Source organism: Tursiops truncatus, chromosome 14, assembly GCF_011762595.2.
Source record: "Tursiops truncatus isolate mTurTru1 chromosome 14, mTurTru1.mat.Y, whole genome shotgun sequence".
Lineage (NCBI taxonomy): Eukaryota > Metazoa > Chordata > Mammalia > Artiodactyla > Delphinidae > Tursiops > Tursiops truncatus.
Window position 1 is genome coordinate 71,157,391 of NC_047047.1, and position 27,778 is coordinate 71,185,168.

The 27,778-nt window shown below is 44.8% G+C and overlaps 2 long non-coding RNA genes across 2 annotated transcripts in view; both read left to right on the forward strand.

The window, feature by feature from the left end:
- LOC109551210 (uncharacterized) overlaps positions 1-27,778 on the forward strand; it is a 277,287-nt gene that overhangs the window by 174,498 nt on the left and 75,011 nt on the right. The gene's annotated exons all lie outside the window — the stretch shown is intronic.
- On the forward strand, positions 22,155-24,718 carry LOC141276354 (uncharacterized). Its single transcript, XR_012325792.1, has 3 exons — positions 22,155-22,171; positions 22,298-22,372; positions 24,660-24,718. It is a non-coding gene; the product is annotated as an uncharacterized lncRNA (long non-coding RNA).

Consider the following 27,778-nt stretch of genomic DNA (forward strand, 5'->3'; position numbering starts at 1 on the left):
TGTGTGTGTGTGTGTGTGTGTGTGAGTGTGTGTGTGTGTGTATTTGTGCATGTGAGTGTGAGTGTGAGTGTGAGAGAGTGTTTGTGTCTGTGAGTGTGTGTGTGTGTGAGAGAGTGTTTGTGCATGTGAGTGTGAGTGTGAGTGTGTGATATAATGGTACATAGTCAGGACAAACCTTGTAGTGGTACTGACAGCTCAGAAGGGGACACCTACCCCATGCTTGATGTGTCAGGTGGTCAAAGAATGTTCCCCAGAGGAGGAGATGACAGCTAGATACTTAAGCAGAAATAGGAGAAGGTAATTCTGTGGTTAAAGAAAGACAAGGTTTACTCAGAAAAGATTAAATTACAATATAAGACTCATTAGGGGGACTTCCCTGATGGTCCACTGGTAAATAATGCACCTTCCAATGCAGGGGACAAGGGTTCGATCCCTGGTAAGGGAAAAAAGCTCCCACATGCCGAGGGGCAACTAAGCCCGCCTGTGCACCACAATTACTGAGCTCGTGCGCCTCAACTAGAGAGCCCGTGTGTGCAAACTACAGAGCCCACGTGCCCTGGAGCCTGTGTGCCACAACTAGAGAGAGAAAACCCTCACGCTGCAACAAAAGATCCCACATGCCGCTACTAAGACCCGATGCAGCCAAAAAAAAAAAAAAAAAAGACTCATTAGGGTCGGGGCAAAATGCGAGCCTAGGGCACTGTGTTGGAGTCCTCGGCCACAGGGGCCAAAATATCCGTTGAGACAGTAGAGAACACGGCAGGAGTCATTCCTGACCTGGGCAGAGTGGCGGGGACTTGCGGGGAGAGGGATGCTGGGTTTGTCATCCCCCTGTTGGTGGAGCCCAGGCCTCTGAGGTGGTCAGCAATGGGTCAGACAGGCTGCCAGAACATTCCATCTGTCAGAGAAGGTATGGTGATGTCTCTTGTTTTCTTCAATAAACACTCATTTCTTGTTTATTGATTATGAAGGTTATGCTGTATTTCCTTGATCCTAAGACACCACTGATGTTAGGGACTAAATGGTGTGCCTCCCAAATTCATATGTTGAAGCCCTAACCTCAGTGTGACTGTCTTTGGAGATGAGACATTTGAAGAGGTAACGAAGGTTAAATGAGGTCATGAGGGTGGGCCCTAATCCAACATGACTGGTTTTATAAGAAGAGTCACCAAGGATGTGAGGGTGCAAGAGGAAAGGCCATGTGAGGACGCGGTGAGAAGGCGTCACCTACAAGCCAGGGAGAGAGGCCTCAGAAGAAACCAGACTTGCTCACACCTTGATCTTGGACTCTGACTTCCAGAGCTATGAGAAAATAAATTTCTGTTGTTTAAGCCGCTGTGTCTGTGGTATTTTGTTATGGCAGCCGAGCACATGAATACAATTGACTTAAGACACACCATCAATTTGATAGCACTTTGGCGGGGGCGGGGGTTGGGGGAGAAACACTTCATTACATGCGTATGTCAAATACAAGTGTGCATCCAAATTTCAAAAATGTCAGAATGTGAGAAACTGCACAGAATCCCCAGATTTGTAACTAGTGGAGTAAAGGATGTAAACATGTTGAACATTTTTATGATTCTTGAGACATAGTGTGAAAAATTTGGGGTAATGCTGTTATTATTCCCTTTCCTAACCTGGACATTCAATTCAGATCTGATGTGACCAGCAGACGTAAAACAAAACTATGATTTCTCTCTCCTGGATACAATAGACAAGTTAATGCGGTAGAAACACAGGGATATTTTTTATCATTTTGCGTTTGTTTTGATTTTAAGCTAGAAAGTAACAGCTACCCTTCAGAAACAGAAGTGATATCATGTGTAAGACGCAGTTCCATTTTCCCAGAATTTGTGACGGCATTGCTGTGCAGGTCTGGGTGAGGTGTGGGTTTGGACTGTATCATTCAGACCATTATACAGGAGCCCCACGGTCCCTGCCAGTTCAGGACCCCATGGGGACAGAGGGCATCTCATCTTCAGCCCTCACTGGGGCTGGCTTGAGTAATGCAAGACTCCAACATTTATGACCAAAGACCTTGTGATCTGAACATCTCGGCCACACCTATGTCATTGCTTACACTGCCCCCAGCTCCAGGAAATCAGGTAGAAGAGTGTGCAGAAGTCTCACTTAGGAAAGGCCTTCCTCACTGTGGGTGGGGCAGCCATGCCCTTTGCTTCTCCTTAAGGGGTCCTTCGTGTTACATTTCACTCCCCCACCCAGGACAACATAATGTTTTTTAAAGAATTATCATATGATGAATTTCTGGAGCCATCGCGGCTTTAAGACAATGAGCCGAAAGGTAGGGCTTGGTGTTTTATTTGGACTGTGCTTTGCTCTAACCTCGTTCTTGGCGCAATATCTTTACTATAGATCCATATGTCACATACATTGATGCTACATTGTTTTCATATAACCATATTTGACACCCCACTTGACAGGGTCAACATTCACAGCGGTTCCTCAATGCATTTGACAGTATGAGCCCTTAAAATGTTTTCACAATACTTACATGTAAGCACATCTGACAGGATCAGCAGTTGAAATGTTCCACAAAACTATGTATTCATGGTTTCGAATACCAGCAGCTACTGCGTTCACGATAGCTCTGCATAGTGACTGTTCATTCAGCACACTTTTTCCTCTTTTTTGAGAATTTATGAAACACCAGGCTCTGTGACAGGCTTTTTTGACATTGGGCCCAAAGATGATTAAGATTTAACTGACACTTTCATAAAAAACTTTTTTTGGTAAAGTTTTAGTTTACCAAAAATCAAATAACTAGTAACCAGCATTTACTGAGCACTTACTAGGTGTCATGCATTGATCCAGCAGCTTTCATACAGCAACTCACTTCATCCTTCCAACTACCACGTTCAAGTAAGGTAGTCACATCAACCCCATTTTACAGACGAGGAAACTGAGGTACTAAATGGATAAGCAGTTTGTCTGAGATCCCTCAGCTAGGAAGAGACAGGACTGGGATTTGAATCCAAGCAGTTTTCCCCTAGTGCTCTTATGCTGTCTCTCCTCACTCTGTACTATATGTTACATCATAATTATTGCAATAGTGTGTAACAAATAGTGTGGGCACAGTGTTTTGGGAGCAAGGCAAAGGGCCATCCACTACCTGGTGATGTTGAAAGAAAGCTTCAGGAGAGGAAATTATTTGAAGAGACTTCAAAGTTTTAATAGGAGTTGGGTCAAATGGAGAAGCTGGGAGAATGCGAGAGTGTGTGTAAATTTTAGGAGGCACTTAAAAGTTAACAGTGGTTTGAGAACCAGGCCAAGTTTAGCGGGGGAGCTGGAAAGTGTGTGTGATAGAGGCAAGATTGGGAAGGACTTTGAATGTGTTGGGGAGGAAAAACTTTTCCTCTACCCTCTTAGGTTCAGTTCCTGGGGGGTGTGTATTAAACTAACAAAAGACAGATTAATAGAGGAAAAGGCATATCATTTTTATTAATATTTGTATGCATGGGAGTTCACAGAAAGAAGCTAAACTCAAAGAAGTGGTTAGACTTGGATGCTTATATACCATTTTAACAACAGAAAAAGGGTTTGGGCTTGAAGGAACAATAAACTGTGGGGAAGTAACTAGGAAATACATGAGGCGACTCATGGAAGATAAGGGTTATTAGAGTGAGGTCTGTTTATGCAAACTCATCTCAGTGTTGACTTTTCATCTTCAGTGATAAGAGCTTCTCTTCCCTTCCTGGTACAGGGGTAAGCACCTTCACAAAGGGAAATTATGCCCTGTTTTTAGGCAGATAAGGGGAGGGCAGAGAACGATTCTCAGTGGCCTTACATTCAAAATAATCCTTATTCCAAAGTGGCATATTTGGGGGTAGCGTATTCTGATCTCCTTCAAAAGCCACACTTGAGAATCTGGGCTTTATTTTATAAGGTGAGGGGTTTAAAGCCTTAAGTGACATGGTCAGACCTGTGTGTTTGAGAGCTCCTTCTGGCTGCAGTGTGAGGAAGGGTTTAGAAGAGGAGACGCTGGAGGCGTGGAGACCTGTCTCAGTCTGGGTTCCATCCCTGTGGGGAAGAGAGAGAGAAAGAGAGAGAAGCCTGCACTGGGATTCCCTCCCGTCTTTACGTCTCCCTGAAGGAAAGCTGGGATTTCAGTCTTTATCCTCCTGTGCGGCTGCTCTTTGGAGGTGCTGCATCTGTGCAGGGCTTATCGCTGCTGTGGCTTTCCACCACGCAGAACCCCAGGGAGCCTCTTGAGTTCTACAAAGCCCACCTGGGGAGCGAGTGTGCATCCGTCGCCCCAAACCTCTTGAAGGATCTCAGCAGAGGCTGCACAGGAGAAGCTGCCTCTGCCTCGTGCACCGTGACCTGGTCCTCGGGGGGTCTGTGTTGTTCAGCGCTGGCTGCTACCAATGTCCTTCATCCCTTTCTCTGCAAACATTTCACTTCAGAGATCAGCTGCTCCTAGGTGACAAGCAATGGGAGCTTCATCTTTCTAGTTCATTTTACAGCCTGGGGAAGCACCCACAGACACGTGAACCAGGGAAGGCATAAGGAGGGGATCCCCTTATCTTCCTCTCTCAGCACAGACAGGGAACACCTCCCTGCTCACACCTGTGCAGCCCCGGGAAGCCAGCCAGCCCTTCCTCACCCCCGCTTCCTGCTCAGTGCCTCTCCTCCCCCTCCCCAGGTTCCTGGGAGGATAACAGCCCTTTTCAGATCTCCTTGGGCCAGCGGCTCCTTTCCCTAAGAGCGTTTCTCTCCAGAGCTGGTATCGTAGCTTAAGGCTGTTCCTCCAATAAGGGGAAGGTAATTGATTGTTAAGTTAAAGTATAAATTGTAATTGAATCCGTCACATTTCAGTTTATCATTATCATGTGACAAGTCTCTTAGAGCATTTGCAAGGACTGCAGGGATGGGGGAGGGGTGGAGAGAGAACAATTGTCCTGCGTTCCCATATCCAGTGTGGCAGGTGTGCCTCACTGAGACTCCTGCACACACAAGAGTGTGTGTGGGTGCACACACACCTGCGCACAGGGCCCAGTGAAGCTGCTTTAAATGAGGTGAAATGCTTCCAGGCCCTTGGCTGGATACGTTGGTCTGGTTCAAGCTTCAGACTTGTATTTGTAGCTTCCCATCGGACATTCAGATTCGAATAAGCTAATACTGTCACAGGCATCATGCCTGGCATGTTCACTGTTTTGGTCTCATTTACTATGAAAGAGGAAGTATAGCATGGTGGTTAAGAACTGGGCTTGCAAACCAGGCTGCTTGCATTTGTCTAGTCGTTCTGCCACTTACTGTGTAGCCTTGGGTGAGTTACTAACCCGTGTCTCTGTTTTCTCATCTGTAAAATAAGGCTCATAATAAATATTTACTGCTTAGGGCTACTGCTTAGACAGGGTTAATTTAGGTAAAGCAGTTAAAAAAACGCATGATATGGAAAAGAATTTAAAAAAGAATATATATATATATGTTTAACTGAATCACTTTGCTGTGCACCTGAAACCAACTCAATATTGTAAATCAAGTGGACTTAAAAAAGAAGAGAAAAAAAAACACGGTAAAAACTCAATAATTATTAAAAATTACTAGGATTATTCTTTTTCTGAAATAAGTTTTGTGTTCGTATGAGCCTGGGTGCTTAGCAAACAGAGCCTGAGACCAAGCTCCTGTGCTCCTGTTTTATTGGGAAGGGAGGAGGGTTAATCTCCAGGTCAGCAGTGAGGGGTAAAGGGGAGTGAGGCAGGGAAGGAAGGGGAGCAAACGCCAGGGGGGCTTTTGTAGGGATTCCAGTTGGCCCGTCTTCACTTCGTTATACAGCAGAAACTAAGACACCATGGTAAAGCAATGATACTCCAGTAAAGATGTTAACCGCCCCCCCCGCCCCCCACACAGATTTCTCCAGGGGGCCATGTGGAATGACCCCTCCTGAGAATAGTCCAGTGGGGTGCGGAGGCGGGGGAGGGGGGAGGGGGGCGGGGAGGCGAGGAAGCTTATTTATCGATTCTTCCTAGCTCCTGTCTCTTGGCCCAGGTTCAGGTTCACTCCACGGGGCACTGTGTCCCTGCGATTTCTGGACAGTGTTACGCAGCCCCTTCTGGCAGTTGCAGGGTAAGTCAGAGCCTGTGTGCCTTTCCTCAGGCCAGACCTGGGCACCGGAGCTCCGGAGGCTTCTGTCCTGGGCAATGAACAGGAAGCTTTACCCCTCTACCCCCTCCCGCCCCCCTCTGCCCCGCCAGGTGTTTAGGATGTCAGGGTGTAGGGCGGGGTCGAAATGGTGGCCGAGGTTCTCCACCGACCACAGAGCTGAGGCCTGGGGGATGCGTAGGGCCCAGTACGGTTTCCCTGTGTCACTCAGATCAACTCATACGCTCTGAGGACCTTGTTTTGTTTTGTTTTTTTAACATGTCACATGAGGAAACAATGTCCTGACTTTTTTCCGTGAAAGGGAAGGGGCTGTCTCACTCCTTCAGGGACTGTAAGCCCGATAAAGGCAACAGCTGCACTGTGAACCTCCTCCTCTTATTCCTGTCTCGTGGTAAAGTATCTGCCACATACAGAGGCTCAATAAATACGTTGAATAATATCCTTCCACATTTTCATCCATTCATACTTTATGGATATTTACATAAAGTAAAATGCATAGATCCTAAGGGTTCAATTTGATGGGTTTTGACAGTTGTACACACTTGTGTAATTGACACTGAAACAACATGTAAAACATCTCCATGATTCCAGAAACTTCTCTCATTCAAAGTAATTCCTATTGTCCTGTTTTTAAGCTCACTAATCCTGTTTGCTTCTTTGTCCAGTTTGTTTTAACCCTGTCAAATGAATTAGTCACTTCTGATATTGTTTTTCTTATTTATAGCACTTCCATTTTGTTCCCTTTTGTAATTTCCAACTCTCTAATAAAATCCCTCATCTTTTCACACATACTGTCCATGATATCTTTTAGATCCTTTAACATATTTATCATAGACTTTTTTTTTTTGCAAATTCTCTTTTTTTTGCAAATCCGGTATTTGGAACTTCCCTTATTCTGATTCCAGTTCTCTTTTTTTTCCTTTTGACCATGGGTCACGTTCTCTTGCTTCCTTGTTGGTTTCCTAATTCTTTTTTATTGTGTGCCACATCATACGTATAAAAAAGGACTGAAGTGGTAGAGGGAAATAAACTTTACCTCTAGAAAAGAAAAAGACCCATCTTCTGTCAGGCTGGTAGTTTGGAAGGATGAGTTAATCTGATATGTTGAGCTGGGCCTGAGCTTTGTGGTGGCTTTGGTTAGATTCAGTTCACTTCTGGCTTTAAATATTCCGAATATGTGCTCAAGACTGTCCCTTCAGCAGGGCCTGGGATCTGAACAGAGGGGAGAGTCAAGAGATCTTTAAGCTTTACAGTTTCCTGAACAATGGAAGGCTCTGTTCTGAGAGCCCACCTGACAACTTTTGTCTGGAGACTTCTCTGTTTTCTTCAGTCCTGCTGCTGGTTTTCTATTTCTTGGGAAGTTTCTTTCCATCCTGTTCCCCTGCTCCCAGCCTTTGGAGGGCTACGCCAGTGCACTCAGCAAAGACCTTCAGAGCCTCGAAGGGATTGTTCCCGGCTCCCCTGCCCTGCGCCTGTCCTAGCCTTCAGTGGCTGTGCCTGGGCATCTAGTGAGTCCATGGGGTCTCGGGGAGATTTTCTCAGCTCTCTTGCCCTGCGTGCACCCGGCAGTGGGTCCGTCTTGCACTTTGGGGAGGTCTCGTATGCTGTGGGAGGGACATCTCTTTCAGGTCTCTGCCCTGCCCCCAGCCTTTAATATACTATGCGCATATGCTTGGTGAAGGCCTATGGGAAAGTTAAGGGGCGTGGATGCTGAGTTGTTCTGTGGAAGGGTTACCATGGGCTTCCTATCTCACCAGCTCACACAGGCCATGGGAGATTTATGAAATGTTTGTCTGGTTTTTCTGTGCCTTTGTCTCTATTGTCTCTGAATTCCTCCTTTCCCACCACTCCACCAATGATGCCAGTAGCTCTGAGTCTCTACTTTTCAAGGAAGGGCTCATTGCTTTCTGGAATTTAATTCATTTAGGCTTATTGATATCCTCAGCTCTCTGATGAGTTTAAAAACTATAATTTTACAGCTTATCAGGCTTCTTCTAATGGTAGCATGGAAGCGACACTCCCTTGTGACTTTCTGCATTCTAAAGCAAACATCCATGTTTTATAGCTCTGCTCCCTGGAAGTCTTCAGTGGGGGCAACAGCAAGTTTCATATCTGGACGGCCAAAGATTATTAAACTCCAACCAATGGCTGTTTTGTTCTTCTGACATCCAAAGACCCATCCATTTAGATGCAGACATCAACACTCTTAAATAAAGCTTTTCACTTTTCCAGGTCATTGCCCCTAACGTTTGGAAAGCAATCTCGGGAAGCAATATTAATCTGACTAGGCTGATTTTGCTTAGGGGGGTTTAATAAAGTAAATATTTTCTCTCTGACTTCGAGCAGTGGTTCAAACCTTCCACAGCATGGTAGAGATCAGAGCCTTCCCCTGTGCTCTGCTAGATCTAGGCCTGCTGTCTGGGGGCCGAGGAGGAGTTTCACAAAGTAGAGGAGCCGTCTAGTTCCTTCACTACTTTCATTTTTTTCTGTGATCAGGGATGACTGCTCTGAATGATCCCTAGTATTCACCACCCACTTGACATAACACCTTCTACCCTGTCTGGGGTCTGATTTCTTCTGGAGGCTCAGTCTGCCTTTGCTTTGGGTTCAGGGCTCCACTCCCTCCTCCTGGTACCTTGACATCCCACAGCGTCCTTTGCGAGGAGTGCTGAGAAATCACCAGACATTGACAAGGTACCTTGGAGGGCAAAAGGGCTCAGTAAATTAGGAGGAGGTGGTGAGTGTGCACTTTGTCAAAAATCACAGCTACTGCACAGAGTACTGCAGTTGCTGTAAATCCCTGGGCTCCATTAGGTAGAAACACTGTAGGCATGGTTCCAGTGCCAGAGCTAATGAGTCATTTTTCCAAGCATGGCAACAATAAGTTTAATTAATGAAGATGGCTCTTCACGCTCACAGGCGACCACACATCCTGATGCACTCGGGAGCATGTGCCTCTAGGGGCAGGCAGGCTGGAGAGGCCCCTCTTCGCACTTTCCTGTTCTGTGGTTCATGGTGTCAAGGTCACTCTCTGTGATTTGGGTTTGGCCTGTGACGATGAAGCAGGGAAAGCTAACTCCAAGGCGGATTTCTAGTGACGGATAGAAACACTTTCTTTAGTAAGATATCTAAACAGATCTATAAAAGCTTAAAGTGGCACATTTCCCATAACTTTATCATAAGATTGTAAAAAATAATTGTTCTGGAACTGTTGGTACAATATGATTAAGATCCTGGTGATATACGGTGTGGACCCTGACTCCTAGGTCAGTATTGCCACTAGATATGGCGGTGGTCAGTGTTATTATAAGCAGCTTTGTAGATTTCGATCTACTTCCATTGACTTTTTGGGGTTCTTGAGGAAACCATCAAGGAAGTTTCTATTTTCATAGGTATCGTCTGTAGAGTCATACATGATATTGCCACTGGGTGTCTAATACACAATTCAGATTTGACAACTTCAGTTATAGAACTCTTGATTTTTCTGTAAACCTCATGCCTCAATCTTCCTCATCCACCTGTTTTATGAAAGAGGAAGTATAGCATGGTGGTTAAGAACTGGGCTTGCAAACCAGGCTGCTTGCATTTGTCTAGTCGTTCTGCCACTTACTGTGTAGCCTTGGGTGAGTTACTAACCTATCTGTGTCTCTGTTTTCTCATCTGTAAAATAAGGCTCATAATAAATATTTACTGCTTAGGGCTACTGCTTAGACAGGGTTAATAAAGCAGTTAAAAAAACACATCATATGGAAAAGAATTAAAAAAGAATTTATATATATATATATATATATATATATATATATATATGTTTAACTGAATCACTTTGCTGTGCACCTGAAACTAACTCAATATTGTAAATCAAGTGGACTTAAAAAAGAAGAGAAAAAATACACGGTAAAAACTCAATAATTATTAAAAATTACTAGGATTATTCAAAGCACCCTCTTTGATTTTTTTTCTAATTTTTCATATCCAAACCATTTGCAAATCCTATTGCCTTTACCTACAACACATATCCCAATCTATCCATAGTATGAATGCATACGTGTATCTATGCATGTGTGTGTACATGCACATATATGTATATGCATTTAGGTATGTATACATGTACGTAGCCTCTCTTCCCACCTTCCCAACTAGCATGTGAGCTGCGTGAGAGCAAGTATCTTGACTATCACCTTTGTATTCTTAGTGCTTAGGACACTGAATACCAGAATGAACCCTGAAAGAAAACATCTAGAATTGCAATTGGGAATTAAATATCTTCCACACAGAGGGTACCAAGCTCCAGAGAGGCAGAATTATTTACTGAATTTCACTGGAGAAACAAGTTCTTGGTCCAAATAGATACTGGGGAGATGCCTGGTAATGATAAAAATGCTGGATTCAATGTTCTTAGGAACAAGGTTGCCCACTGATGGCCTGACGTCCATCCAGATCTGGCCTGCATAATATTTTAAAAGTTTTGAATTACTTGACAACATAAAATGAAATCGATTTTCTACATCTCTTGAAAGTCTGGGTTGTCTGGCAACGTAGGACTTGCATTCCTCTCCAGCAACACACTGATGAGATTGGAATTGAGAAGTGGCTGCCCTCGAGCCAGGATGCATGCTTTCCAGTTGGCCACAGAAGGTTCTGTCTCAGCCTATTTCCCTCATTTGCATCTCCTACCTGGTCTCCTTAGGCCTCTGAGTTTGAGACTTGTCCAGTGTAGATTTCTACAGACCATCCTTCTGAGAAGGCATGTGGCGAGGACACTTCCCCGGCACCCTTCACTTATCACCAACCTGGGATCGGTCTCCAGTGGACACGTGGAGATTAGAGGGCCAGTGCCCGGTCCCCAGCTGGGCCTGGTCACGTCATACCACAACCTAGCATCTTGCTTGTTCTCTGGCTATTTCCCAGACATTTTCATAAACGCACGGTAAAGACGGGGTGAACGCTCATGTTAACCAGAGCTTCCACTCCTGAGGAAATGACTCAAAATTCAAGTCCTGCTGACTTGGTGTGTAGGGTCATCTGCCTAAAGACCATCTGTTGACTGGAAGAAGTCATGACCCGAGCGTCATGCCCTTCTTTGTCACCCATGGTGGGCACATTTTCTCTTCCATTTCCCTTTGAACAACCCAACACTCCTGTTAGTCAGAAGGTTCTTTGGAGTCCAATCCTTCAGCTTTCTCACACTTGTGCTCTGGAAGCTGCGGCCCTTCCAGGAAAAGAAAAAGCCTTCCTGGGTGAGAATTGGGGTATCACTCATCCTGTATTCTTGTTCCCTCGTATATGTGGCCAATTTCCTGGAGATTTTTATATTTTTCAAGGGCAGCAGGAGGTCGGGCTTCTGTGAGAGTTACTCCTTTAGAGGAAGTTGTGCATCAGAATTTCTCTTAATGTTTACACAACCAGCATAAGCGGGGAGTCCAGGAGATTTCCCCTGGCTTAGAAATGCCTGTTCATTTTGTTATGTTGGAGGGTTATTTTTAAGTCACAGAAGGAATATCAGTAGACAACACCAAACTAGCACACGCGTGGCGTAAAACTCGGGCTCGGGCCTCTGTATTCCACATGGTGGTCACATCCCAGTTGCCTTCTCACTTATCCAATTGTTATTTTAGGACATTCCGACGATCAATAGGTTTGACTCCTGTCTGGGAGGCTCCAGTAAAGAACAAAAGGTATTGGGCACAGAAGATTCCACTTTCTATGATTACAAGCAATTTGCTAGTTTTCTCAGAGCTTAAGAGGGTTTCATGAAATGTCTGCTTTCAGAATCATTAACCATTGATTAAACGCTGCATCCTACTTTGGGCAAATTTTGTTAAAAACAAATAGTGGGGTGAATAAGTCCACTGGGCAGTCGCAACATGGTACGGCCTGAGTCCACCTGTGATGTGCTCATTGCAGGCTCTCTGGAAGGCGGAGCTGACCAGGAAGCTTTTGCCTGTCCTGGGCATCTGGTTTCTGTGACAGCTGTGTTTCACTGCTGAGGTTCATCCTTTATGTTGATTTCTATTAGTGAATTCATAAATACATTCTGAAGAACGCTACCTGTCCCTTAGCTCTTGAACCATCATTACCATCCAGAGTGGTAAATCCTTTGTAGAAGTCACCTTGGTTCAGCAGAGAAAAAAATTACTGGTGTGCTTTCAAAAGGTAGAAAGGTGGAGAGAGTTAGAGATTTTTTTTTTTTCTTTTAAATATAGCCGAATAGGATTTTAAGAAAGCAGAATTATAATGTAGAGTGAAAAGAGAGCGAGAGGTTGGGTCAGAAACTGGGTTATCAGTACAATGCAGAAAGGGAAAATAAATGCTAATAGACTGCACACAAGCCCTTTCTGCTAGATTAGAGACCAGGAGGGCACTTGCTGAAAGCTGCCCATTGTGTGGCCGAACAGAACACAGGGTCTGGGCTATTATCCCCTCCACAACCCCTTGTGCCACAGATGGTGGCTCTCCCTTCTCTTATCAGGGCCGTGCATTCAGTCTCTGTAGCCTGATCTCTTCCTCACTCTTCTGCTCTTACAAAATGGATTGATCTGCTGAAAGAGAGGGGCTAGAAGAGGAGCCGGCTCGGGAGGAAAGGGGAGCATGGGAAGACAGCCCAGGAGGCCAGGTGCAAGGGAGGGCAGGCCGCGAGGGGGAGCGGGCCCCCGGGTGCCGCGCAGGATCAGTAGCCTGGCTTTCCCTCCACCCTGGATGGAGCCGCCTGGAAAATGGCCTCGTGCCCTGGTGCTCCAGAGCGCCCAAGCTCTCAGCTGTTGAACAAGCAGCCTGACTCCCTCTGCCGGGGATGTTGGGCCTCCAGGGCTGGCCACGCTGCCTGCCTTCACTGCTCCGTTCCCCGGAGACCCAGAGCTCTGCCTTGGAGCTGGCCGACCGGAGCTGCAAATTCAGCAGAGGTGAGCAAGGGCCGAGGACGGAGGGCTGCCGGGAGTGCTTCCTCCCAAAGCACCCGCCTGGGAGGATGACGGGGTCAGCCTCAGGGCTGAAGCCAGGGCCCAGGTGGCGCCTGGCTACAGCCTCCCCTCCGGACCCACATGAAGCCCTGTGACGGCGTTCACGCCCTGGTTCTCCAGCCTACCAGCTGGGGGACCTTGAGAACTCAACTCAGTTTCTCTGGGCTGTGGTTTTCTCATCTACAAAATGGTACATAATTGAGAGTGTTAACTGAGAGGATGAAATGAGCTAATTTGTGGAAAGGGCTTGGAACGATGAGTGGTTTAGAACAGCACCTGAGACAGTGAGCTATTATTATTACCACTATCATTGCTACTACACATCTTTATTACCATTATCTCTACTAACATTACATATTATTAGTCTAGCATATGTATGTTATATTTTATAATATGTGTATATATATTTATATATGGCGTCATCTGTGTGACTTTTGGTGAGTTACTTAGTCTCTCTGAGCTTCATTTTCTGTTCTGTGAAGTGAGGTTAACAAGTGGGATTGTTGGGAGGATAATGAGGTAATGAATATAAATTACCCAGTACAGAGGCTGGCACATTGAAGAAGCTCATTAAATGGGAACTAGTGTTATTCTGACTTGCCCGTGTGAACATGTATTGCCTTTGTGCCTGTGTGCTGTTTGCATCCGGGTGTCTGGGTGGTTAGGTTTCGGTCTGTGTGTGTTTTATACATGCGTTTGTAGGATGGCCCTGGTGTCTGTGGGCAGGTGCCTGAGGGCTGGAAGCCTGAGGCTTAATTGGTCAGGTCCTGTTCGTGGCTCTCATGAACCTTTGAGCACAGCCTCTGTCTCCCTTGGAACTGAGCTGCCTGGTGTACCTTGAAGCCTGGAAATGCAGCGTTGGTCAGGGAGCTAAGAGGCTTAAGTTAACCCTGGCTCCCTGGCTGGGCTAGATGAAGCCCAAATCCCTCCCAGCTCTGCTACAGATTAGTTCCATGATTTCTAAGTTCTTTTGCATCTCTGGTCTCTCCTTTCTGTATTTTCCTTACCCGTGAGGCTTCCAAAGAGTCCTTCTTCTCCATTCCTCTAGAAGAGCAGGATATGCCCTCCCAGGAAAGAATGAATGAGTGGTGTGTGCCCAGGGGAATCTTACATCAGTGAAGTGTCCTGTCCTCGGAGCATCTCTGTGCTCTACCTTTGCGATGGAATCTGTGAATATCAGTGTGAACCTAAAGGCAAGTGTCTGATACAGCAGACCAGGCTGGAGAGGGGAAGAGCTTGGCAAGAACCAAGGAGAGCAGGAGAGAAGGACCTCAGGATTCCCTTCTTTGTTGTGGGTCACATGTCTTTATCTGAGTGAGCACTGGAGGAAAACAGACGGGGAGGCTGAACTTCTCCAGGTCCCGGGTGCTGTGCCCCTAATTATTAACACAGCCCTGCCTTGCCTCTGCCCGGCACAGAGGTGAAGCGTCCACTCTTGGTTGTGCGTGTGCCTGTACAACCCCAGGGAGCACCATTCACATTCCTAGTCATCCTAAGTTTACAGCACCAGTATGACAATTTTCCAGCAGATGGCCATAAAGTGTTTTGAGAAAGGAAGGTCTAGTTCTTCTATAGTGTGTGCAAGGTCACCATGTTGGCTAGTAAGGGGTCTGTGATTGTGAATCTCCTCTGCTGCCTCCATCTGTTCTCAGATCCCCCAAGTATCCCCCTTCCAGGTCCCCTGCCACAGTATCCTTCCTCCTCCCTCACCCCCCACTCTTGGTTTACCCCTCAGATTTTCACTTCCTAATTGCAGGAATCAGGTAAAAATTAACAGCCATGGGGAAGGTACACAGCTCGAAGAAGCTATAAGGCGTGTGCATCTCAGTTCTCCTCCTGAGTTAGGTGGGCCGAGCCCCTTCCTTGATAGCTTTCACTTCTGACCTCTCCTCTTTTTGGTTTCTTGAGCCAACACTCCTTCCTGCCTGTCCGGTCGTGATTGTCACACATTCCTGGAGTTGAAGGACCTTAGTCTCCTCTCCCCATCCTTGTTGTGCAGTACAGTAGCTCTTGCCTCTGACTGCACAGGAGAGGGTGGCTCTCTTAATGTGTAAGCCCTGTTGCTGGGCCTGGGAATCCAGATGTCGTGGAGGAGGTTTGCTGATGGCAAGAGGAGGCGCCAGCTTCTCTCCTTAGGACTTTGCTACTTCATCTAGGCTCTACCTAGGTGATCCCGGGTAGTTCTTAGAAACAAAGCCATGCTAACAACAGGAAATATTTTTAGAATGGGCATCTTGAGTGCTGAGGGCAGAGGCTCCTGGGTTTTAGTAGGTGCTAGTATATAGTTCCTTTAGCCTTCGTGAAGAAGGTCATCTTTTGCAAGCATCTTGGACTTGGAAGTAGACAGAGTTTGAGTCCCAGTTCTGCTGCTTTCTACTCTGCCAACTTGGGTAGTGATATAAATTTTGAACCTCAACTCTTTTTATCTGTAAAATGGGATAATAGTAGGTACCTTGCTTATAGAACTGGATTTTTTGACACTAAAGCTGGGTTAAAGCATGAGAAAGACTCTTGAGGGCTGTGAAAATATTAGGCGAAAGATGCCTATATCCATGGCAGGAGTTCTTCAACTATCCCTTCCCCTCATCTCAGGCATATCACAATTTTGAGGTCCAGCAGTTTGGGACCAACTCTCTCCACCAAGAATAGATCAACGTTAGTTATGTTTGAGGATTTATTTTAATGCCCTTCTTTATTTCTCCAACATTTGGTGTTAAGCCCCTGCTAAACATCAAGCTTGTCATGAAGAAATGTGCTCAGCACACAAAGACGATGCCCACTGGGGAAACCCACCTACCCCGTTGGGACTAACTGGACCAATGCTTGACCAGTGAAAAGGTAAATCCAGTCTAAGGTGTAAGCACCTGCGCTTAATGTTGTACCATTGCATCCCGGTAACAATGCCTTTTAAGTCCTCCCTTCCCAGAACCAGCTAATTCTCACATGCCAGGGCTCTGACGGAGGGGTAAGATTTGTGTGTTGCAGCCTCTGGCCATCCTTCTCAGCTTTCCACTCCAGTTAGGTTCCCAGGACGTGAATATACAGATGCTCCTTTTCCCAGATCCAGAGCCCAGCCCTGATGAAGCTGGACATCTCATCTTGCTAACTGGGGCTCTGCATGGAGGCTGCCGCCAAAGGATGGAGCCCCTTCCCTTCCCTTCCCTACCCTGCTGAGAAGAGCCAGGGGCCAGAACCCTTCAAATGATGGCCTCAGCTGGCGGCAATTCATGGATCTGCCTGAATCATTTTTTTCTTTGATTTTCCACAGGGTCAATTGCCAAAACAAAACTGACTCTGAGAAAAGAAATTCCTCAGCATTTTGAATACAATGATACAAAGGTGAAACAAATCAGTTTGAATTTTCTCTACACTTTAAACACTTTGTTTCTGAGTTATAATAAATAAGTCCCTGAAGCAAATACTATTTTGAGACTAATTTCTGGAGGCTCCTAGCAGGAAAATCCCTCTTTTTCTTGCTGTGATGTTCCTTTTAGTCTTAAAAAGAAAAGACGGAGGAGAAGATGATAGCCTTTATTTTTCAAACACAGAGCAGGTGTCTTGAGGAGGAAGCCCTGAAAGCTTTTTTTGTTTGCGGTACGCGGGCCTCTCACTGTTGTGGCCTCTCCCATTGTGGAGCACAAGCTCCAGACGCGCAGGCTCAGCAGCCATGGCTCACGGGCCCTGCCGCTCCGCGGCATGTGGGATCTTCCCAGACCGGGGCACGAACCCGTGTCCCCTGCATTGGCAGGCAGACTCAACCATTGCGCCACCAGGGAAGCCCGGGAAGGTTTTTTTAAACAACCGTTTGGGAAGGTTTTTTAAAGAACCCGTCCCCACAGCCCTCCCTAGGTAATTTTGATTTAGCTTGTCCAGCATAGGGTCTGGGAATCATGTTTAAAGACCCTTTCTATACCTAGAGATCAGAATTACCATAGGAGAAATGGGGAAAAATTAGTTTTAAAAACTGCCCACAGTGATTCAGAGGCAGGCACGTCCCAGTACCCAGACATTTTCAAAAACAATTGGCCATTTCAAGGTGCTCCATCAAGTTTGGGGGGGCTCCCTGGGATAGAGCACCCTGACACTCACTAGGGGGCCTCCCGCAGGCCCGTGCACAGGTGTGGCAGGGAGCTTCTTGCTAGAGGGTGGGGCAGGGCTGACTGTGTGATTTTAAAGCCCACCTCTGACTTTGCATCAGCCACTGTGTCCCCCAGAGCTGTCTGCCTGATGCACAGCCATGTTCAGATTCATGTCCAATGTGAATGGAAGACATGGTTGGAAAGAAAGAGGCCATAGCAGAGGTAGTGGTGGTGGTGGGGCTTCTTCAACCCATGAGAGCCCCACTTGTGTCCATCTCTATAGACTCTGGGAGTAAACTATAGACCTCTCTGCTTTGGCAATTTTGTTTTACTGCCTGCATCAAACACTTTGCACATTCCTCTCTGTCTATCCACTTGAGCATCCATGAAGACTCATCTCATGTTCTATTTTCTATGAAGCCTCCTTTTGCAACCACATCAGGTGTGGCAGAAAGAGTCAGAGGGAAAGTAACAGGCGCCTCTGCACAGCTGAGCCTGAGGATGGTACTGGCCCCATGAGATGGGAGTCGGGTCTTAGCTTGGGGTCTTGGATTTAGACCAGGAGCTGGTGGTACCTGGGCCTCTGCAAACCCCGACATGAACCCCCGCCGCAGCAGGCCTTGGTAGTGTTCACCGCTGATGATGGCTGGCATGTCCCTGGGAGACGCTAAGGCTCCACCCACATTAGGAGGCAGGGGTTAATTTATCCTCAAGGTTTGTATGTCGTGAAAACAAACAACAAAACGAAACAAACCTTAAATCCAAAGACCTAAGCTTGGGTCAAAGTTCTGTGCATTTTCAGTCATATGCCAGAGATCTTGGACAAGTCAATGTGTTTTTTTGTTTTTTTTCAAGTCAATGTTTTTAATCATTGGCTTTCTCAGCTGTAATATTTGAGTACTAATGCATAATTGGGTTGTCAAAAACGACTGAGATTATATTCAGTGCTGTGTAAATTATAAATGTTATAGAAATGTGAAGAGCTGTTATTGTTATCTAAAACTGTAGTCTTGTGACAATTACAGAAAGCTTGCATTTGAGTCAAAGGGATTTTATAAAATTTTTTAGACCTTTTTTTAATTAATTTTTTTATTGGAGTATAGTTGATTTACAATGTTGTGTTAGTTTCTGCTGTACAGCATAGTGAGTCACTTATACATATACGTATATCCACTCTTTTCTAGATTCTGTTCCCATATAGGTCATTACAGAGTATTGAGTAGAGTTCCCTGTGCTATATAGTAGGTTCTTATTAGTTATCTATTTTATATATATTAGTGTGTATATGTCAATCCCAATCTCCCAATTTATCCCTCTCCCCCCCCGCCAGACCTTTAATTTTCAGAAAAAAAAGTATTTTTCTTTCCTCTCCATCCCCACCACCCGCTGCAAGGTACATTTATTGGATCCTTACTATGGGTCCTGGCACTGGGGAGACCAAGAGGAACTAGATCAGGTTTATGCCTTCGTACAGCTCATAGTGTAATGAGGGAGGGGCATTAAAAAAGAACTAAAATTTCCTAAATTGTGGTGCATAGTATGACAGGAGTGCCCTGGGTTCAGAGATTGGGCAGAGGAGGGGGTGATTAGGATGGAGGCAAGAAGAGCTTCTTAAGAAAACTGATATTTACACTGGGTCTTGAAGGAATTCTCCAGGAAGATGTGCAGGAGTGAAGTGTTCAGTCATTCAAAATGTGTCTGGCATGTTCTCAATGATACATTGTAGACACTCTGGATTATTCAGTTATATTCCTCGGAAAAGTGTTGGCTAGACTAAAACTCTAAGCTCTGTCTTCCTTACTGTGGGCAGCAGCAAGGTTCTCTGCTCTGTTCTCTCAGTCTCAGCTGGGCTGCTTTGTGTCTGTCCCACACCTGTGTTGTTCAGGGGACAGCCAGAGATTGGGGCAGAATTTATAAGCAGAATGTAGGGCTCCCCATCCTGGGCTCATTCCCTTTTGGGTCACCTCCTCCTCTTCCCAGCAACTATGGGCGCCGTGAATTCTGTCCTCTGGTTCTGCAAGCTGGTAAGACTGTGGGATTTGCACCAGATTTTAGTTGTTCCACTTGCTGCTGACTGAAGTCTGCCTTCAGGTAAAAATGGACAATCAACCCAGCACCATTCCCTTCTTCCAATTGTGGTCTCCTCTCTAGTTTCGTCTTGTTTTTGACACTTTCATGTAGCCGTTTTAAAAATATTCTCCACCGTTTATAGTTATCTGCAGGCGGGCTGCTCTAATAGGAGATACCTGGTCATCACACTTAAGAAGCAAACTGTTTAATTAGAGAGGCAGGAATCCAACACAGGGAGAAGCCAGAGAATGACTCCAGAAACATGATATGGACAAGTGCATCATTCACTCACATATTTATTCATCCAACAAACAATTTTTGAGCATCCATCGTGGGCAGAGCTCTTCTCCTGGCACAAGATAACATAATGTTGGCTGTAGATACACACTCCATAGTCGTTCAAGCTAAGAGATTATTTAGAATAAGTTGATTTAAGAAGAGATCTGAAAACAACCACCACCACGCAGGGTTGGGCTTTGCAAAGGGGAGATAAAAATGGTCTACATTTTTGCTTTCCTGTATGGTCTCCACTAGCCCAGATAGCTATTGATCACTTGAATTGTGATTAGTCTGAAATGAGATGTGCTATAAATATAAAATACACATCAAATCTTATAGACTCGTTACGAAAAAAGAATGTAAAATATCTCATTAATACTTTTTCATAATGTACCCTTTTGGATATATTTAAGTAGATATATTATTATAATTTATTTCACCTGTTTCTTTTTACTTTCTGATGTGTACAGTTCTGACACCAGCTCAGTTCTCCACAAATTCAACTCAGTTCTGACACTTATCTGGTTATTGGCAGAACCCACAGGCCAAGGGCTCCGTCCCACAAGACTGACCCCACTTCAGATGCCAATCACAACTCCATGTTGCCACCCGTGCTTCTGACCCACTGGCTATAGATTGGAGGTTCCCATCACCCCCCTCTTTGGGTTCAATTAATTTGCTAGAGTGGCTCACAGAACAAAGAAACATTTTACTTAATAGATTGCCAGTTTATTATAAAAAGTTATAACTCAGGAATAGCCAAGTGGAAGAGATTCACAGGGCAAAGTATGCTGGAAGTGGTGCAGAGCTTCCATGTTCTTCCAGAATCTCCACGTGTTCACCAACCTGGACACTCTCTAAACCCTGTCCTTTTGCTTTTTTGTGGATGCTTCATTATATAGGCATGATTGATTAAATCATTGGCCACTGGCCATAAATTCCATCTCCAAACCCTCTCCCCTCCCCAGAGGTCAGGGGGATGGGAAGGAAAGCTTCAACCCTCCAATCACACAATTGGTTCCCGTGGCAACCAGCCATCATCTGTAGGTGTTTTCCAAAGGTCACCTTATTAACATAAACTCAGGTGTGGTTGAAAGGAGATTGTTATGAAAATCAAGTCACCTTTATTGCTCTCATCACTTAGGAAATTCCAAGGGTTTTAGGAGCGAGGAGCTAGCTAGTTAGAAATGAGAGGAAGACCGAATACATATTTCTTATTATAAATCACAATATTATAATGTTCCTATTAGAAAATGTAAAATTATATATATAGCTCACATTATTTTTCTATTAGACTAAAGGTCAGTAAACTTTTTCTTTAAAGGGTCAGTTAGTGAATGTTGTAGGCTGTGCAGGCCACAGGGTCTCTGTTGCAACTGCTCTGTTATTTTAGTGCAAACACAGCATGATAATACATAAATGAATGTGGATATGTTACAATAAAACTTTATAGACACTGATATTTGAAGGTCATATAATTTTAATGTGTCCAAAAACATTATTATTCTTTTGACTGTTTTTCCCCCATCATTTAAATACATAAAAAACATTTTTAGTTTGCAGGACCTACAAAAACAGGTGGCAGGCTGAATTTGGCCTGTGAGCCATTGTTTGTCAAACCATGGTCTAGAACATCATTTTGAAGGACCTGAGAAACAATTGGCTTTGAAAAGTATCATGTTTAATAAAACCCTTTCCCATAATCATACCCTTTCCCATATGACTTTGCAGTATCAGTTAGTAGGGTGGATGGAGTGTATTTTCTCATCCCATGACCATGGGCTTGACCATGGGACTTGTACTGGCTGGTGGGGTGTAGGTAGGAGTAGCCAGTTCCAGGTTGAGGCTTCAGAGGAATTGTGAGTTTACACCTACCTTCTTGAAATTACCTTCTTGTCATTACCATGAAACAAGCTTCCTCTGAGTAGCTGTTGCCATTTTAGCCTGGTTCCCACACTAAGTACCGTGAAATACACCAGAGCACAGACAAGTTGAGATACACCAATCCCAGCCTAAATTTCAGCATGAAACAGAGCCACCTAGACAAGCCCCATACAGATCAGCAAATTCACAATGGACCCACAAATCTGAGATAGGTAAATGTTCACTGTGTGTTACAAAGTTTCTGTAAATGCTCATTACACAGCATTTGCTGACCACTACAAATTCTATTTTCATTTCACCTCACTTTATATATACACATTTTGTCCTAATCAGCAAAATCCAGGCATTTTCCTGCCCATCAAAAGAGGCACCATGGCCGCTGCATTAGAATTGCACTTGCTTCTAGGATTTCTCAGTGTATTGTTTATTTCATGCTGACAATGGGAGAAAGACAGCCAGTTAATCTAGCTGCAATTGGATTTAGAAATAACTCAAATCTAATTTTACTCACTTCCTCATTCCCAAGTTACTCTTTCTGCTTCCTTTGGTTGTTTGTGTTTCAAATCATTTTCCACTGTTTATTTTTAATTTCTACTTTATTTTAATTATTTAATAGGTGGCATCTGTGCAGTGCCTGCCATTCATCAAGCAGTTTGTTTTCTGCTTCTGGAATCACAAAAATATTTAATCTGCTGTTTCAGTGGTGTCACCACCACTCAGACTTTAGACCATAGGATACCATAGGATTCCTCCTTCTCTGGAAGAACAAAATTCTCTGAGGTGACCAGAGTCCTCTGAAAAGCTAGCACCCAAACTGTACCTGAGCCCAGGGAATAGCAAGTAAGGAGGTTTCCCCTCTTTCTCTGCTGCTTTTGAGAAAATGTATGTTTTCTTAAATCTTCCCAGGTAACGTGACATGGATGACACGTTGCATTAAGATTGCAATGGCCGTTTGCACCTCAGTGAGAACCAGCGTGTGAGGTTAGGTGGCTCATCCCTAGCACCATCTGAACAGAATTTGATCCTGGGTGTGGGTGGATTGAGCATGTAGGGGAAGGGTATGATGCCTGGGAAACAGTGGTATGAGCATATTTAGTTGGGTTGCAAAGGAAAGGAAAACACATTGAGGGGAAAGTAGGGAGCGGTTTGGGGCTCTAGAAGGTTCCCTGGAGCCAAGCAGTAGGGTTTCGAGACAGACCAGAACAGTCTGCCCTAGAACAGATTGCAACTGGGCTGGGAAAATGATACACAGGAAGCAGCAGGAACAAACAAGAGAGATTCCTGCCTGGGTTCCCAGCCTCCACTCTGGGCCCTGAGCCATCTGTTCTGTTCTCCGCAGAGCAGCCGGTGTGAATGCTGTAAGTCTTACATCAGACTATGACTTTCCTCAAAACCCTTCCAGAGCTTTCTATCACAGCAAGAGTAGCACCAACATGGTTACCACCCTTGCTGAAACCCTGTCTCATCCCTGACCTCATCTCCTCCCTGCCTGCTGCTTGCTCATGGTTCCAGCGCACAGGCCTTGGTTTTGTTCATCTAAGGCACCTCTTGCCTCAGTCTTGGCACTAGGTGTTCCCTCCCCATGGAAACCTCTTCTTTCAGTCATTAGCATAGCTCATTTCTTCACTTCTTTTCAGTCTCTGCCCAAATGTCATCTCCTTAGTCTTTCTTTTATCACCTGAAATAACATCCTCAGTCATCATCTGTCCCTTGATACCACCTTATTTTCCTCCATAGCACTTATTACTACATTATCTTATATATATAGTTATAATTTCTTGTTAATTTCCCTCATTAGAACATAGATTCTTTGAAAGGGCAGGAAGTTTGCTTGTTTTGTTCTCTGCTGTACACCCAGTTTTGAGAACAGTGCCTGGTGTCTTGTAGACATTCCCAAATAGAGTGTTGAGTGAGTGAATGAATAGCCTCAGTGTCTGACTGTAAGGCTACATGCAATGTGATTGGGAGTGCTTGGCTTCTTGAAATTTCATCCAGCTGGTGTACTAAGTAGGTGCTAAATGGATATGTGGAGAGATAGATAAACAACTGATAGACTCCTGTGCCCCTGTACTGATATTGGACAGAGATAGATTGTGAGAAAGAATGAATGGAAGAGTCCATCTTAATAATATCTTTCCATTATCACACAAGGAAATAGACCATAACCAACCTAAGGAATTGATCTCAACTTTCAGAGATGTTGGCAGAGTGAGTTGGGGAGATGAAATGCATTCTCTGCCTCTTCAAGTAGGACCAGTGTGGAGGGCTTCTAAGGCTTATTGGAAATATTTTTATTTTTTTTTAGGAAGAACTTGTTCATCAGAGTCAGAGCTAGATGAACCCTGATGTTCCTCCATAATTTTTAGCCATTTCTAGTCTCTCATTTTCATCTGAAAGCACCATAGTTTGAACCCATGTTGCTCCTTGTTCTTTTTCTTCCCTTATTTTATTTTTTCTACACTTTATCTTGTTTTATTTGTGTCAATACACAACAGTGTCTTCAAACAGCCAATGCTGGCATTACCTATAGGGCTGACCTGGTGGTAGGTGCTTCTTGGCTGGATTGGACTTTATTCCAGTGGGTATAGTCAGGGAGGACTTCTTGGAGGAGACAAGGCTTAAACTGGACATTGACATAAACTTGGAAAGAAAGAAAAGAAATTTAAGTACCGTAGTGCCAGCAAAAGGATCTGGCAATAACAAAAGGATCTGGAAGTGGCAGTAACTCCCTCCTACCTTTCCTGCTCTGTGAAAGAAATCCTCTCTCCAAGGTCTCATTATGTGTAGAAAGAGAGAAATAGGACAGTAGGTCCCCCTCTACTTAGCACTGAGTGTCTCGTGAACTTTCTCCCTTCACAGGGACAGTCACTCACGTTCTGGCCCCATCCTTCTGGGAACACACTTCTAGTAAACACTAACTCCTGCCCAAATTTCAATCTCCTGCCGAAACCTGGCCTCTGTTGACCCCCCACCCTCCTGCCCCAAGGGGTAGAAGAGGAGAGAAGGACATGAAACTGACAAATTGGCATAAATTTTAACCACAGTGGAGCTTATTTAGATATGTAACCAAAGTGGGCTAATAGCGTGGAGTCTTGGAAATGTAATTGGGGTAAATGGAGAGCAACTTACTGAACCACATGTTAAAAGTAGAAATTATAAAACAACAAAAACCTCACAAAACCCTAAAATTTGAATTTCTGTTTTCTCTATCACATCACTTAACTATATTTTGGGCTAAATGTGTATACTTATTACACATCTTCCATAGGGCAGAGAATGATCTAAGAGTCTTGGGTAAAAGGAGATGGTATTGATAAAGGAGCTTATGACCCAGAGGACATATTTCCTGGAACAAGCGGGTAGCTGCAGCTTCTAGATGATCGAGTTCAACCTAGTCGAAGATTTAATCCCAAAACCTGTAAAAAATAGAGAATGAATATTGGCTCTGGCTCCCTAAAAGGTACAGACTTTAGACTTACTGAAGGAACTAGAATTACAAAATTATCTCATCTCAGAAAAAAAGAAATGATCCTTCATACCATCTTTGCCTTTTAAAGGTAAGCTGTGTAATCAGCTGGCTTGTCAGGCTGTTTAACAAGGTAAAGAATATTAAAATATTTGTCTTGGCTTCTGCACTTTGTCAGTGGTATAAAAATCACAGAATAGAGCCTGCCAATCATTTATTTGACTGTTTGAATGAAGGAGTTTGAGGGAGGCAACAGTCTGTAACTAAACAAGACGCCTGCAAAATTTGGGCGCCGGAAATACCATCTGGTGGCCGGATGGTATTTCCCAGAGTGGGTTCCAGAGCTGAATCAGAGGCAGCTTCCTCCACTGGGCAGGTGGGTGGAGAAATTAAGCTTCTGTGCTCCTTTGGAAAGTCATCAGTGATCTCTTCCTTTGCAAGGCTATTGAGGGGTGAAAACCCACCCTGGGGTTGCCATTATCACGGGGCTTATGCCGAGAATCTCCTTGTTTTCTTGCTCCAATAATGTTGTCAACTGTTGGGGTCTCTGAGCAATCTCCCTATGAGTAGTACTCCTCTTATCTTTCCTGGCGCTGAAGAAGTTATGAACTGAATGAAGAGTAAGAGTGTGTTCGACACGTATCACTGAGGACAGCTAAGTCGGAGGTCATGCTTACAGTTCTGTAGCCAAGTGGGCTTGTTGATTCTCAGCCCCAGAATGAAGCAGGCTCACCCACTCAACCCTGGTAGCACTGAACAGAACAGGGCTTTCTACAGGGAAAGGGCTACCCAGGCAAGAGTTCTGGGGGAACTCCTGTTCCCCCTGGACTGGCTGGTTCCCAGAAGTAATGAAGCTAGAGCTCAAGTGAGCATCCTTAGTTATTTTTCTCAAATTCACCAGTCAAATGAATGATGTGTTGGGAGATGGGGAGAGATCAAAGTCTGTCAACAATAGAGTTCTCTCCACTTGGAAGGAAACTTCAGGAATGGAGAGAAAGCTTCCTCTACCTTTAAAATCAGTTCATGTAGGCATGCTCCCCTTGCTGCCAGGCCAAGTTCTCAGCCATGTCTGCTCAGGTGTACTCCATCCTGTCTGCTCTGCAGCCTCCCTAATTCTTAATGCAGACACAGTTGTTCCAACTTTAATCTGCTGTGTTAAAGATTAGTGCCCATGCACCAAACACAAATAGAGGGATGCATGGCAGTAAGGTGACTCTTAGACCCCCTCTCTGCTGTGTTTCCCAAGGCTTCTCCCAGGCTGTGGACTGGTATTATCTCCCATTTATGGGAAGGCATCCGTGTTCTCCAGGACCTCTCCCGCACTGTAATTCACGCTGCATGCTATCACTGGACTAGTTTTCTGAAAACACTACTCTTACTGAGTCACTCAAACTCTATGAGTCTCCATTTCCTCATTGGTAAAATGGATATGTTTATGTTTTCCCTGCTTGCCTATCTCTATTGTTGTTGAAAGGACAAACAAGACCATGGATGGAAAAATGCCCTGTGACTTGAAAACTGTCATGTGTATGTGGATGTACCAGCCCACCTTAGGGACCCTCATTTCTTTCTATTGTCTATAAGATCGAGTTTGCACTATTGAGCTTGGTGTTCAAAGCCTTCATAATCAGACATGTTCCAGACCTCCTCTCCCCTTGTTACCCTACAGTCCTGGTTCTTTTTTCCTTCCCTACCTATCCCTCTGGGAAGCTTTCCTGATTGCTCCTACCCTCAGGATTCTTCCTCTCATCTGAGCTCTTACAGATTCTGTAGTTGGAATAAATGCATGTCAACCACGGCTGTACATTAGAAACACCCAGAGAGCTGTTAGATGATATTGTTGTCTGCATCTCACCCCAGAACAATTGAATTAGAATCTTTTGGGGTGAGGCCAGGATAACTGTTTTCTAAAAGCTCTCCAATGACTCTAATGTACAGCCAGGGTAAAGAACCCCTATTGTATACCATACACTCAGCATTGAATTGCTTTGGTCTCATGAGTACATCTTTTCCCCCTAATTGCTCTTTGAATTTCCCATAGGACAGAGGCCCTGCCCCGTCTCCTCCTCCCCTCCTTCCTTCTGTTGTGCCTTTTGTCTCTCCTGGACACATCTGGCTTCTGTGGGTTATCCTTACCAAATTTACCTTAGGACACATTCATCTGCCCCTCTTCTTGTCCCCCAAATCTGAGCTCAGCAAGCTTTAGTAAATACTGTGTGGTGGGCCATAGATTGAGTCCAGGCTGAGCTCACCCATGGAGTTCAAGTTTATCATGTGTGCTTGAGTATGCGTGGTGGACTGGTGAGGTGCATTAACGAGAAGTCTGTTTGTATAAGGGACCCATCAGCTCTTGGGAGAGGATTCATTTTTTGAGGTGGGGGAGTCAGGAATCAACAGAAGTGAACATTTAGAACCAGATGCCCAGAACCAACCTTAGGAGGCAGGGGGAGGTATATTCATGGAAAAAAATTCTCTGGTGGATATACGTGTTCAGGGCTTGGGTGCTTAAGATAAATGTCATTTAGCGGTGATACTGTAGTTCACACTTCATTAAATAGTACACACTGGAATTCCTTCATGTTCTGGCCTCACTATTTCCCCTCTTTGCCAACAGAAAGCTATGTGGGAGTTTGTCAAAACCTTCTGGGGATTTGGTGGTTCTAATTGTGGAAAAGAGCATCACTTAGAGCTCAAGGATGGAATTCCTGTTTTCAACAGATGCATTCCCTATTACATTTGTCTCTCATTCATGCATGAGATGAATTCATTCTCATTCATGTAGAGAGACCCTGCACATCCGTGATTATACACCCACTCAAGTACAACCCTTCCTGCATTGGGCTTGTTCTAGTTATGGTCATTCTTGCAGCTTGGTCAACTCCGGGCAACTTCCAGGTTGGTTGCAGTTTTAAGGAAATGCT